Source organism: Nothoprocta perdicaria, unplaced genomic scaffold (assembly GCF_003342845.1).
Source record: "Nothoprocta perdicaria isolate Ctin4 unplaced genomic scaffold, notPer1 scaffold_83, whole genome shotgun sequence".
Lineage (NCBI taxonomy): Eukaryota > Metazoa > Chordata > Aves > Tinamiformes > Tinamidae > Nothoprocta > Nothoprocta perdicaria.
In genome coordinates this window covers 2,756,973-2,769,965 of record NW_020456121.1, presented here as the reverse complement: position 1 = coordinate 2,769,965, position 12,993 = coordinate 2,756,973, and the positions used below count along the sequence as shown (strand labels likewise).

The 12,993-nt window shown below is 38.4% G+C and overlaps 1 long non-coding RNA gene across 2 annotated transcripts in view; it reads right to left on the bottom strand.

Annotated features, from left to right (window-relative positions):
- LOC112958284 overlaps positions 1-4,731 on the bottom strand; it is a 48,330-nt gene extending 43,599 nt beyond the window's left edge. For both annotated transcript variants that reach the window (XR_003251397.1, XR_003251398.1), the window contains exon 1: positions 4,685-4,731. This is a non-coding gene — a long non-coding RNA (uncharacterized LOC112958284). The remainder of the gene's footprint in view (positions 1-4,684) is intronic.
- Positions 4,732-12,993: the final 8,262 nt, after the last annotated feature.

The window sequence follows — 12,993 nt, the reverse complement described above, 5'->3', positions numbered from 1 at the left end:
TAGCTTTTTTTTGACCCATTTGCCATAAGTAAACTACTGGCTGCACTGTATTCACACAGGAGTGAGATGGCAAATGGGAAGCAAGGAGACCCTCAGCCTACTGAAAACTTACCCTGWCATGTTCCTGACATAAGAGCCTTGCTCCCAGAAAAAGACAGTACTCAAAGATCCTAAATGGACAGATTTCTACTCATCAAGACATTTTAAGATTGCTCTCTGAAACGTTTTGTAGGTGCTSAACATCTTGCACTTGAAGATCTCAGCAGGTCTCACAGATACTCCTGAACTCAGTGGGGAACTACTGCATAGCAGAAGATACTACCAAGAATTTGGACCTTGGGGCCAAGTTGATAGTTGCAATGTATAGCACAAACGGGTTGGTACCATTCCAGTCCTAGTTATTTCACTTTCTAGGACAAGTTATAAAGCCTAGTCACGGGTACTTTCATTGCTGCCACTGAATTATAACAGAAACACAGCTCAATTTTATCAAGACAGCACAGAATATTCAGCAATCTTTTTTGAAGGCATTACTAGATTGTACCTGGATCTATGCAAACATGAACTTTCCAAATGAGACTGGCACACATTAGGGAAGGAGATGCTCTTCTGCAAACACAACTGCAACTGTCTCTCAGCAGCTCATCAGCAGCAGAAAACTTTTGGCTGTGAAAATATTTGATCCATATAGCCAGAAGATTCCTTTTAATCAGTATGAACAACAGCTAAGTTCAACTGCAATTGGACTATCAGTTAACAAGACTTCTAGAACTACACTGAAATTCATCTAAACTTCTRTTGAAATGTTTGATGAGTTACTACCATCTCTGAGAAATGCTGCTCACAAAGCCCTGTTTTTAAGATCTTCCTCAGTGTCCTGAGCTAACAAGTCAGTCTGCCATGTAGAACTGCAAACAGAGTTTTGCCTTAAGCAGTCTTTGCTCTACATAGCATTATATTCCTTGAAAGTAATCTGTATTGATAGAAGGCAAGGATAAATTTATCTGATCTAAATATGTAGGATTCCAGAAAAAGGGCAGACGAAAGGCCAAAAGTATGAATAATATATACTTGTATCAAACTCCTACACCACTTCAGAGCTGCAGAAGATTTTTGTAGGAAAAAGAAATTAAGATGAAAGATATAGTACAATTTCYTCCATAACTGGTTCTTACCTTAAATACAAAATTTTATTTAGCTTATATCATAGGGAAGCATCCTTATTAAGGTAGCACATTTACATAGCCCCCCCTTGAAAAGATTTAATGCATACAAGTCTGAAATAATTGAAGGAACAACTGTTCTCAAAAGAGCTYAGTGAAGAAGAGGATAGCAGAAAAGAATTACTTTATCATATTGATTCTCCTGAAAAMAATGAAAGTAAGGTAGGTCAAATAAACCAATTCTCTTTTGTAAAAATTAATAGAGGCATGCAGAACATCAGTGAATTTGCATGTCAAAGTGTTTGTGACTATCCTGCAAAACTAGATCTGCACATTATTACTCTAATAAGGCAGCTAATATAACAGACTAGCTTAGTTTGTTACTGCACACTGCTATTTTAAAACTGTTCCAAATGCACTGTATATACTTTTTCCTAATCTAATCAAGCCATTAACCTGAAATATGAGAGATTATATAGTGCATTATAACTCACTAAAGTATGCTGAATAGMAACATGACTGGCTGCAGTTACTTAAAATGCATCCATCCGAAAATGAAATAGTTCTGCACATAACATTGTCAAGAAAATTGTCTGCTTAGATCTTGATCATTGCTTACACAAATTACATATTCTTGATCTACAAGACTCTTGCTCTACAACCAAAACAACCATCATCTGAAATACCTGATTTCTACTATATATTCTCTACATTTCACTAGATGTTCAATCATAAAGCAACAGTGAATGTCTACTATTGCTTCAATACTCAGTAAAATCTAAAATTCTRGTGGTATAAGTAAATTAAGTAACTTCATCTGAAAATGAACTCCCTTTTACTGATTAACACGCCCTTGTGTTTATTGATAATCCCAAACACTTGAGAGTGTTTTAYAGCATCCACCTCAGTTCAATATTGGTCATTAATATAGTTAACATGAATTACACTATTACCTRTAAGCTGAATTCCAGCTTCTGTTTCAGGGCAAAAGCTGAGGACACAGTTTCTCTATTGCATTWTATCTACACTAGCATTGGGCTGCAAGACTCCAGAGATCCCCTTTCCAACTTTAAAGATAGAGACAAGAACCTACAAGTRTCATCATAGCATTTTGGATCCAGTATCAAGTTTCCACTGCCTTTGGCAGGAGTAAGATTAATGGTAAAGAGTTTCTTGGGTGATCTCTTCATGATAAATCTTAGCAAGGTGAAGAAATACTAGGAACTGAGACCCTTCCAGGTGAGAAGTCTCTAGCTCTTTTCCCAGTTGAGCCTGACAGCTTCACCCTTTCTTCCAACTTCCCCTGCCCTCATTGCTAGTAACAAGACCAAAGCTCAAACCCATTCCTTGGGATAGAAACTTAGAAAACTAYTCATTAGAGAAAGCACTAAGAACACCAAACAGCACCCTTAAAGCTGTCTAGCTGCATTCATACTATTGTAGGCACATTAGACAATCAAAAGCAATTATTAACAAAGGTCATAGAAAGTAGGTTGCACTACTCTCTTTCCCAAAGAGAGTCTGACTTCCTACCATTAAACTGACTACTACCAGAATAGCCAAAGCTTAAAGAGTGGGAAAAAATGAAAGTGGTCTAAAATTAACAGAGATTCTCCCCCGCAACCCTCAACACTAGTGTTCAAAAGCAGCATTAAAGTTTCTTTATGCAATTTAGGACTCATGTATTTACTTCCTCAGTCTCCAACAGCTTTTTATCATCTTCATCATAAATAATTCTACATTCCTCAATAATAAACACAAGAAAGTTGCAACATAAGAGTAAAATGCTAAGATAGAAGTCTGCACTTAGCCTTGCACCACATCCATTACTTCCAATAAGAACTCATGCAGTTTCTCCAAGCAATCTTTAGAAACTGCTTTTCATTGTTTCCCCATCTCCACTCTAGCGTKCATCAGTCAGTACAGAAGAACATTATTGCTAGACATGCCCACTACACAACCCCCTCCAGTTCCAATTAATAAAAATGATATCTCAGTCTCTGCTGCCATAGCTAGACAATCTACACAACAGGTTCAAAAACCAGCCTAAAACCAAACTTCAACGCTCGCCTGCGAAAGAAGAATCAAGCCACAGCTTTTCATTTCTAAAAGCTGTGTTTACTATGGAAAAAATCCAACCTTTTGCAAACGTATCATAATACAGTGTTTGTTTATAGGAACAGTTAAAACATTTCTGGATGTTGTCTCCTTTTTTGACTTTTATGCATTCGTTATGACTTCTAACCCACAGCAGCATAAAGGAGCCAAGGACACCTACCCAGGGGCAGCATAAAGTCAGAGCTACCAACTGCTGCCTCAGCTTCTGTTGCCACCAGCCTTGCCTGCTCCTGGCCATCTCCTCACCAGCACTGCCTCCAGGAGCAGCTGCCTCCAGCCTGAAGGGGACTGTGCAGGTCAAGACCACACTAGAAGAGCAGAACAGGGTGAGAACAGGGTGATCTGATCTGTATTCTTTTCCTATCCAGTTCTCCACTGCCTGTATATTTCCCCCCTTGCTAGGGGGGAATCAAACACTTTTGCAGGATTGCAGTTCAAGCTATGCTTTGTTTTTTAAAAGAAACTGTGAGGATAAACTTTTATAGTCACTGAATAATAAACATCAAAAGAGTCACCTTGAGACACTTTATTTCTAATTATGCATTCATGACTGTCAGATATAGTATATTTGACTTATTTTTGTCTACTTTACTGCAGAAAGTCTACAAAAATATAAGGAAGAAGAATTCAGAATATGTTACTCACCATACACATTTATTCTGGTAACCAGACAAGTTTTATGTCACCCAACAATAGTCCTGCTCATTTTTTTCCTTCTTTAATCTGCCCACCAGATATTTAACCCAAAAAAAAAAAAAAAAAAAGAAAAAGAAAAGAAAGAAAAGAAAAGAGAAAAAAAACAGCTTTAGGGCTTCACAGAGATGATACCAGGAAAAGAGAACCCATTGTTCTTATTCTCTGCATAAAGTGCACTGTCTTCTTTGAAATATTCTTTTACACATTGACAAGATATAGTCCTTATGTACTCCAGGTAATATCTTGATTGTAACCACCTGCAGTCTGTTACCCCACCAGGGGACATTACTTTCAGCTGTACACCACCATCAACACAACCTGCAACTCTCAGGAGACTCTAGCAACTAGCTACTGAAGTGGCTAGTAACTCAACACACACATGCTACAGAGGGAGATTTTTGCCTCAGCCCTGAGTACATCAGAATTGAACCCAAAGAAGAACATGAACCTGCAGAAAAGCAGGGGGAAATTCACTGGTAAGAGCCACCATAAGCAGAAGCTGCAGGTGCTCCTTCAGGAGCTAGGTCAGGCTCTCCTTGCAGCAGGCCCAAAGGAGACATGACCTTTCAGAAGCCTACATCCACAGAAGCACTACCGCCATTTCCACTCTAAAAAAACAAAACTTTCTAGAAAACATCTCTCTCCTCTTTGCCACAGCAGAGGCCCAAACAAAAGGACAAACCCAAAGCCCCAGTGCAATCTCTTACCTAGGCACCAGCTCACAGGAACAGACCAAAAGCTTCACTGAGCCAAATCAGGCCACCTGAACCCTGCTGAGCCCTTTATAGCTCCCTAAATGGGGTAACCACATCCACCTGTGCCCACAGCCCAGGAACCCAGCTGCTCCCCACAGCCTCATCACAGCCTGGGCCTCTGGGCCCACAGCTTCTGCAGCTCCTCTTGGGCCACTGCAGACCTCGGTAGCACCCTGTGTGTGCCCAAAACACCCCTCAATCCCCACAGGAATGAAATGCTGCCATACATGCCCCAAATGAGCCTTTCAATCTCGACAGAAATGGAATGCTGCAAAAAATAAATGTTTGTCTCATTTGCTGGCACGTATCTGTTCTGGCTTCTTAGGCTGCTATCTTAAAATGAGTTTCAGTACACAAATAGGTGGCATGTTTGTGGTAAAATGGTTTTCTTGACAGGCAGACCTGGTGCTTTATAGTGTAAAATTGGCATCTCACCCACTCAGRGATCAAATATGAATTCTAGGTGTAATTAACAATTTGGTCCAAATGTACTTTGTGTCTTTAACCTGGCACAGTTTAATGTAGAGGTATACAGGTTTTCCTGTAGCACAAATTGAAAGAAAAACTTTCTGTATGTGCAGGATTTCTTTCTTTTACTGAAAATGGAGACATTTAGAATATCAAAAATGTTTTCCTTCCACTAGCAGGATGAGCCAGGCACTCTACTAGTATCCCTTCTTAAAAAAGGGGACTCTATCTTTAGAAATATCTCAAAAAATCTTACCTTGCTCCCGAGGTTAGAATATCGAACTCAGATTAACTGCTTCTTGGTTAGCAAACTGCCCYGGGGCAACTGGACATTTCACTTTCTTGACATATTGTCCCGTGACCATGGTTGGAACAAAATGTCCTCAGGACAATTAGAGTCTGATCCCAGAAAAACTCTCTGACTGCAAAGTCTTTATCTTCAAGATTCTCCAACCCCTCTGGTTTAAGTAAGCATGTCTAATTAGAGGAACCAGACTCAAAACATTCTTTTGTATAAAGGTACTTCCCTGATATAACATGGGTTTAATCTCTGATGGGTTCAGGAGCATTTCTGAACAGGACAGCTGCACTGAAAATCGGAAACTCAGTAACCCTGTAGCATTCCTTTCYGCAAGAAATACAAGAAGAGTCTTCAAATATTTTTGTTCTAATTTGTCATGATTTTGAATTTGCATGCTATATTCCATATACCTCAGTAGGGCAGAAGAGGGAAGGAAGAATCAGCATGAGTTTTGCCACTGCTCGTTTTCATGCCAGCACCAAAGACCACTGCCTTTGAGTTCCCACCAACCCTCATGTGTTACCCCAACGCAACTGGACTTTGCAGCACTGGCTGACGTGGCCTTTCTCTGCCAAGCCAGTTCTGCAAAACCTTGAAAAATCTCGTATCATAGAGAGACGTCACTCAGTTTGCAGCCATCGCTGGCTCTGGCTACTTTGCAGCCATTCACTGTAAGACCATGGTGCTTCTCATGCAAGAAAAAGTGTACTTTAGTGTATCTATCAGAAATAAGGAAATTACATGTGTAAGTGAACACACTAGAGTGAACCAAAACAAAAAAAATGCTTTTACCAGCTTTAAATATTTTTAGTAAATATGTCGTCAGTTATCTGATCTGCAAGTATCAGTTATTTAAAATGGAGGAAATGAATGTAAGCACATACTAAATTGTATATTGCTTCAATACACATTTATTTTACAAAGAATATATAGCATCACAGAATAACCTTAATTCTGACCTTAAATAAATATTATTACAGGAGAACTCTCAGATTATAAACATAACAATAATAATTACTTCCATAAAATATTATTTATATACATTAATCTACTGACCAGCATCAAATGCAAGTCTACAGACACGTATTTTCTTAGAATAAGTGGGAAAATACTGTAACAGACTATCTAGTAGAAATAACAGAAGTCAAGGCAATTTAAAATACTTTAAAATTCTACAGCTTGTTAATATATTAGACTATTAAAAATGTCTATACAAGTATCTATTAACATGCTGATTTAGAGAATCCCCAGCAGGCTGGCCAGAGTTAAGACTGCAGCGTTGTCATGAAGTATGTATTTCTTTGTACAAAGTGTGTTTATTGGGGGGGGGGATGACAGCACAGCTTTAATGTCCAGAAATATTTATTTCTTTGGTTTTAGAAAGCTTGTTTTCTGGTGAGTTGTTATTGCCATTTTCCCAATGAATTACATTTTAAGGTTTTGTTGTTTTCGAGGAACTTCTCCTTAATAAAGTTAACAGTGTTATAAATCCCGAAGGGAAATGAGGATGCAGATCAGCCCAGCTGGGTTCTCTAGAGCCAAAGTCATCCCCAGACCCTGTCGTGTTGCCGTGCTTGTGCTTTCCCCCCTTAGCAATCTAATTCCAGCAGCTGTTAGGGACTTGCCATGGAATTCCTTCCAGGGGACAGCACCAAAAGAAGTTTGAATACATTTACCTCCATTTGGCACTCCTCTGCCCTTGCTATAACTCTCTGTACAGCTCACAAAGCATTCCAGAAAATTGAACCTAAATGAAATTACCTTGATAATACAGCATTCCTTTGGAGGCCACTTTTGAGAGCAAGGTACAATACTGCAAATCTCCAAGCTGAGCAAGTGTGATAATGAATKCAGGAGCTGAGAATGTGTCACTGTGAATTCAGTTGTTCTCAAAGCTTAATACATGCATGTTGCAATTTGATGATGCTTTATGAAATCGCAGGGTTGTTACTGTCAGAAACAATCTGTTTACTTTGCATATTTTCACATTTTTGTGAGCTGCCTAGATTCCATCTTCTGCAATTGGAATGGAGATTTACCAATTTATTTTATTTTTCAAGATGAGTAGCCTTGCGAAGGATCTGAAAAGGTCCCAGAACTCAGAATTCGGGGAAATTCTGGGAGATAATGATATTCATGAGGATGCAGATTTCACATTCATCTGACCTTGACAGCAGAAAGCAGGCCAGGGGAACTCAAAGAGCAAGCCCCAGGGTTCAGGAATACCACAGGAGTGGAGCAGGAGGGAAGCAGCACGCCCTTGATTTGCTCTAAGGAAATATTACAAGTGCAAAACCGAGGTTGGATGGAGAGGCCAAGAATAGCTTTTCTTTTCCTTTCTTTGCCTCAGAAGTACTGGACTCAATGCTGTATGTGCTTTCACACCCAGTTTCTTTTCAAGGAGGCTTTCCTTTTCACTAGGTGTGACTCAAAACTCTTTTGTGATGCCCTTGCGTGCTCCTGGACAGGCGGGAGTTGCAGGGCACAAAGGGTGAGCTCTGGGGACACTGCTGTGTCTGCAACAGTGTCCTGCTCACTGGGATCCCTGGAAATGCTTCCGAGATGCTCTTTGGAGTTTTTCTTTGAGGACCTTTGAGGAGGAGAAAAGGAGGTTAAAATTCAGCATTATCCTCTCCTGAATGAGAGGGAATTGGTTTCACCAGGTTTTTGAGCAGCTGAAGTCTGCAATGCTCTCCAAAAGACAAGTTCCTCTTAGATGGCCAGATGAATTGCTAATTGAATACTGATTCCATATTTGATATATATATTATATAGGTGCCATATAGCTGCCCTCTGGAAGACTGGTCTTTTGGGCTTGAATCCCTGGAAGAGCCAGTGAACTGTGGCTGCTCTTTTTCAGTTAAAATTCTCTTTCTTGAACCTGTTAAAACTCTAATAGGGAGCTCTGGGAGGCAGCATTCCCTGGTGGGTTACTGCTTATCAGGACACTGATACAGTTTGTTTTATCTCACGTACCCTATCTATACAAAATGTACAGCTTGATTATTTGTATCTAGACTGTGAATTTGAAGGAACATAGAATATTGCTGCTCTTCAGGGCTGTCACCCACCACCTGGTGTTCAGAAATACTCATCAGTTTTCAGGTTCACAGACTAGATTTAATTGTACTAAGAGATTTTAATTTTAAAAAAGGAATAATAATATAATTTTGCTCCTGAAAAAGGTGTATTGCAGAAAATGAGTAAAGATAATGGTTTACAATAGAGTTTTAGAAATATTTTTCTCTATTTGGAAATATTCAATATTTTCAAAGTTAATTCATGTATTATAATATAACTAGGGATTATATTATCTGAATAATTTGACCACCGTGTGCTCACTTTGTACAGTATCTGCTAAAAATGAAAACCTCTCATATATTTTACCCTTCCAAAGTTCCAGCACATCTGGAAACATCCTTTAATAGTTATGAGGCCCAGCAACTTTCTGAAACGATATATTTTGTTTGCTTTCAGTAACAAGTTTATTTGGCTAATGCCTTTAGTACATTATTAAATCATAATCATTTAATAAAATTCAGTATAGTATAAATTCAGTTGAACAGTCAAGGTGGTGGGAATTCATGGTGTGTTGCACTTTTGAAACAGAAGGCTTAATATTTAAAGAAGTCAGATGTGGATAAATATAAAAGATTTATTTATATATATGCATATGTATGTATATGGCTTTATGCTATATATTTATGTGAAATACAAATTGTGTATTTAAAAGCTATATGCAAACTGCACTAAAAATAAAAGTTTTTTTTTGAAAATACATCCACAACTTGCAGAAGTATAAGCTTTGAGCTTTAAAATTAATTGGAAAAAAAACTTTAGACATACATTTAGAATTTGTAGTTTTTGAGATAATAAAAACACTTTCAGGCCTTTTACAGTGATATATTAAACAAGCAATCTCTGTTGTTACTGTTACAGAAAATATTTCCACAAACTCAAAAGACATAAGAATTGTATTTAAAAGCAAGAAATCAGTGCTGTGTTTTTCCTGAACAGGAGCTTTTGTCTCCATGCTACATTTAACTAGTTTGATCTGTGTAACTGGTACTTTTCTGGGGTAAAAATCTGATTTGCAGTGACAAGACTTAAATCACATTTTCTTAAATCCAAGAATTGTATATTCCTGACAGTAACATTATTGGAAGTTCTAGAAAAATCCCTATTTTTAATAGGAGTAAAACTACCAGACAGACTACTCACCGCTTCTGAGGAGGCACTCAGCAGTGTGCAGGATTGGGCGCACAGGTCTCAAATCAGTGGAAAAAAAACTACGAAAGCAAAGCATGCCCAGATTGTTAGGTTCTGCTTTCTCTATTTCTTTCCCCTAAGGCTGTCTGAGTTTTTAATGTAAATTTCTAAAGTATATGTGTTGTCTCTAATGTCCTTTATTTCCAAGCTGTCTTTCCGATTTCAGGGAGAAGTAGAAGAAGATTCAAGAAATTTCATAAATTCTAAATTCGTATTTTCCATTTTTAGATGCTCAACTAAGTACTTTCCTCTTTTCAAAACATAGTCTAATGAAAGTAAAATTAGTGCAGGAAGTCAATAAGGGACTTACTTTCATACCTTTTTGACTCAAAATACATTTAAAATTAAGCAAACAACAATAAAAAAATACAACAAAAAAGAAATCCTTGGTCCCTAGAAAGCTTAAGAATTGTTCACCGCTGTTTGCTTAATTTAATTTTTTTAATGTGGTTAGCATCTAAATAAACCTCATCAAATATTTCTTGCTCCACTGACGATTTCCTGACCTCCTAGCTGAAGATCTGAGCCCACACTTGGTTCATGGATGAGTAATCACAGCAGGTCCGTGGCAGAACCTATCCGAGAACTACAAATATATCATCTGCAGCATTGTAAATCAAAGCCTCAAAGAGCATCATTTAGCCTGAAGCTAAAATTGCTTGTTTATCAGATGGTGCCTAGCTTAGCATGGAGCAGTTCCTTGTAAATCTCAGGGACCTTTTACAGCGTACACTTAAGCAAGCATATTGGCTCCTGGGAGACTTTCTGAGAGCTTTAATGACTGCAGACAGCTAAAAGATCCAGGCCTTGGTTTAGTTAAGTGGTTACTTGTATAGCTTGGCTCCATTTTGTAAACTCCCAAAGATAAGGTGTCTGCTTTATCTGGGGAAAGAGCAAGCATTAGTTTCTTAGGAAATCTTTATATCCTAAGTGTTAATGTTCTTGTGGCTTTTGGTATTTTGACCTTTGTCTGTTCACTTTTGATTTACCGTGGGAGCAGAAACTTTTTCCCCTAARTCCTTCCTATGTTTTATAGCTACTTTGAAAAGCACTGTGAAATACTTGCAGTGGGGCTTCTAAAACTAGATGCAAGGCTGCACTATTTTTGATCCATAAATATATGTTGTGCCAATTAAGATCCTCTGATAATAAAGCGGCAAGAAGACCACCCATTTTATCATGAAACCTGAGCAAAAGCCCTGTGAACAGCTAGGCTACCTCTACCAGCTCAAACCCCTACATTTTGTTCCCTTGTGACAGAAGAGATCACAAATTCTGGTCCTGCCATTGCAACTGCAATGGGAAATCACCCACAAAATTCCCATTGGTTTAAAAACATAAGTACTTGCCATAGTCATGACTAACACATTGGCTGAATTTAGCACGAGGACACAGCATCCAGGCAGCTCTTTTCTGATAGATACTTGCATAGCCTTGATGTAATTTGCTAATTGTAGCGCTCGTTATCTGGGCCTCACTTTTTGATTTGAATTAATTAGAGTTCACCTCGATATAGCCACCTGCTGTGCTGTCACACACAGCATCGAGCGGTACAACAAAAACACGGGGCTTCTTAATAGGCTTATTCAAGTAAAATGTGCTCCCACTGAAATGTGTGAAATGCCATCACTACAGTATCACAGATTAACAGGGGGATCATCATTTATTTCAGCTGGTCTGGTAATGATGTAAATGMGGGGGAAAAATGGCCCATTGCTTTCGTAGGCAAAGGACCAAATGAATTTTAAAAGCTAACCAGATTCTATTAGTTATTCTGTATCTTTAAATTTCTTTTCACTTTCCATATTTTTTCTTTACTCCAAGTCAAAAGAGAAACTTTTTTGGTTTTTGCTATCGTTGGTGATATGTTAAAATTTCTTAAACCAAGAACTTTGGATTTTCTTTTAAGTATGAACCTTTTCTGGCACCAGTCCAAGGAATCCTGAGGCAAAGAACACACTTCTTATCACAGAGCTAAAAATATACTCACTTGTTGCATGCTTTTCAAGAAGGAGCAAGCCTGTTCCTCTCAAACAGGAATTAACTGGGAAACACTTCTAAGGAAAAGCTAAATAACTCTAAAGGTGAACAAAAGCAGCTATCTTTCAAAGCCGCTACTTTCCAATTACACTGAAAAAAATGTATGAAATTCATTTTCATTGGGTATTCAGTGCTGGCAGTGCCAGATCTAYTTGATATGCAATTGTATGTACTTGATATTTCTTACAGTTTAAGCACAGTATTGAAAAAACAAATGCCTTTTTCTTATACACAGTCCAAGGAGGTAGCAGGCTGTTGTACAAAAGATGTCAAGACATCTGGAGTACACGTGGAGTTATTTTCTCAGCACGGGATCAGTAATGGATGACATTTCTYCTCCTCCAGCACAGCACAGAGATCATCGGGTTGGCTTTATACTACCTGTTGCAGATCTGGTAGCCGAGGGCTCCAAGCAAAGCATCTCACCCCGATTGCTGAGCTCTTTCTCCTTAGAAGTCTGCTTTTGTTCCCGGTTCAGTACTGTTCGCTGCTGCATGTGACCTGGATGCTCATTCTGGGATATCTTAATGTCCAAAAGCAGAGAGACTTCTTCAGATTTGACATGTACTCTATTTTAAGTATAGCGTCAATACTGTTGGTAAGAGAAATTGTGATAGCTTCTGATTTTTATTGGAAATAAAAGTAAAAATAAAACAGGAATTACAGAATTAAAATTATGTCCAGATAGGTGGAGAGATAGACATAATTTATGGTTCATATCAACTTTTGCTTTGGAAAATAGTTCGTATTGAACCACTGGAGTGGGGATTAAGACTACCCATATTTTCACAGCAGTCCTATGTGAATTTATACAGTCTACTATTTGCAGAAAATTAATGTAAGCTTTGTAAGAATTCTCTATTTCTACAAAAAAAAAAAAAGCTAATTAARATATTTGGTGTGGCTTGACACTATCTACTCAGAGAACTGCATCTTTAAACTGAGTCTTTAAACTCCACTCTACCTTGGTGATGGTAGTGGCAGAGTGTCAGTACCCTCAGATGGCAAATGGAGAAATTGAAACTGAGCCTCAAATGTGATTGCTCAGAATGACAAGACCAAGGCTGTGCTGGAGCTAAACACAGGGCTGCTGCTTGCCAGCAAGGCCACTAACTAGTCCTGGAGTGTCATGGCCAGGGATGCTGCAAAACCCAACCGACCTTGGACTATGGTTAAAAGTACT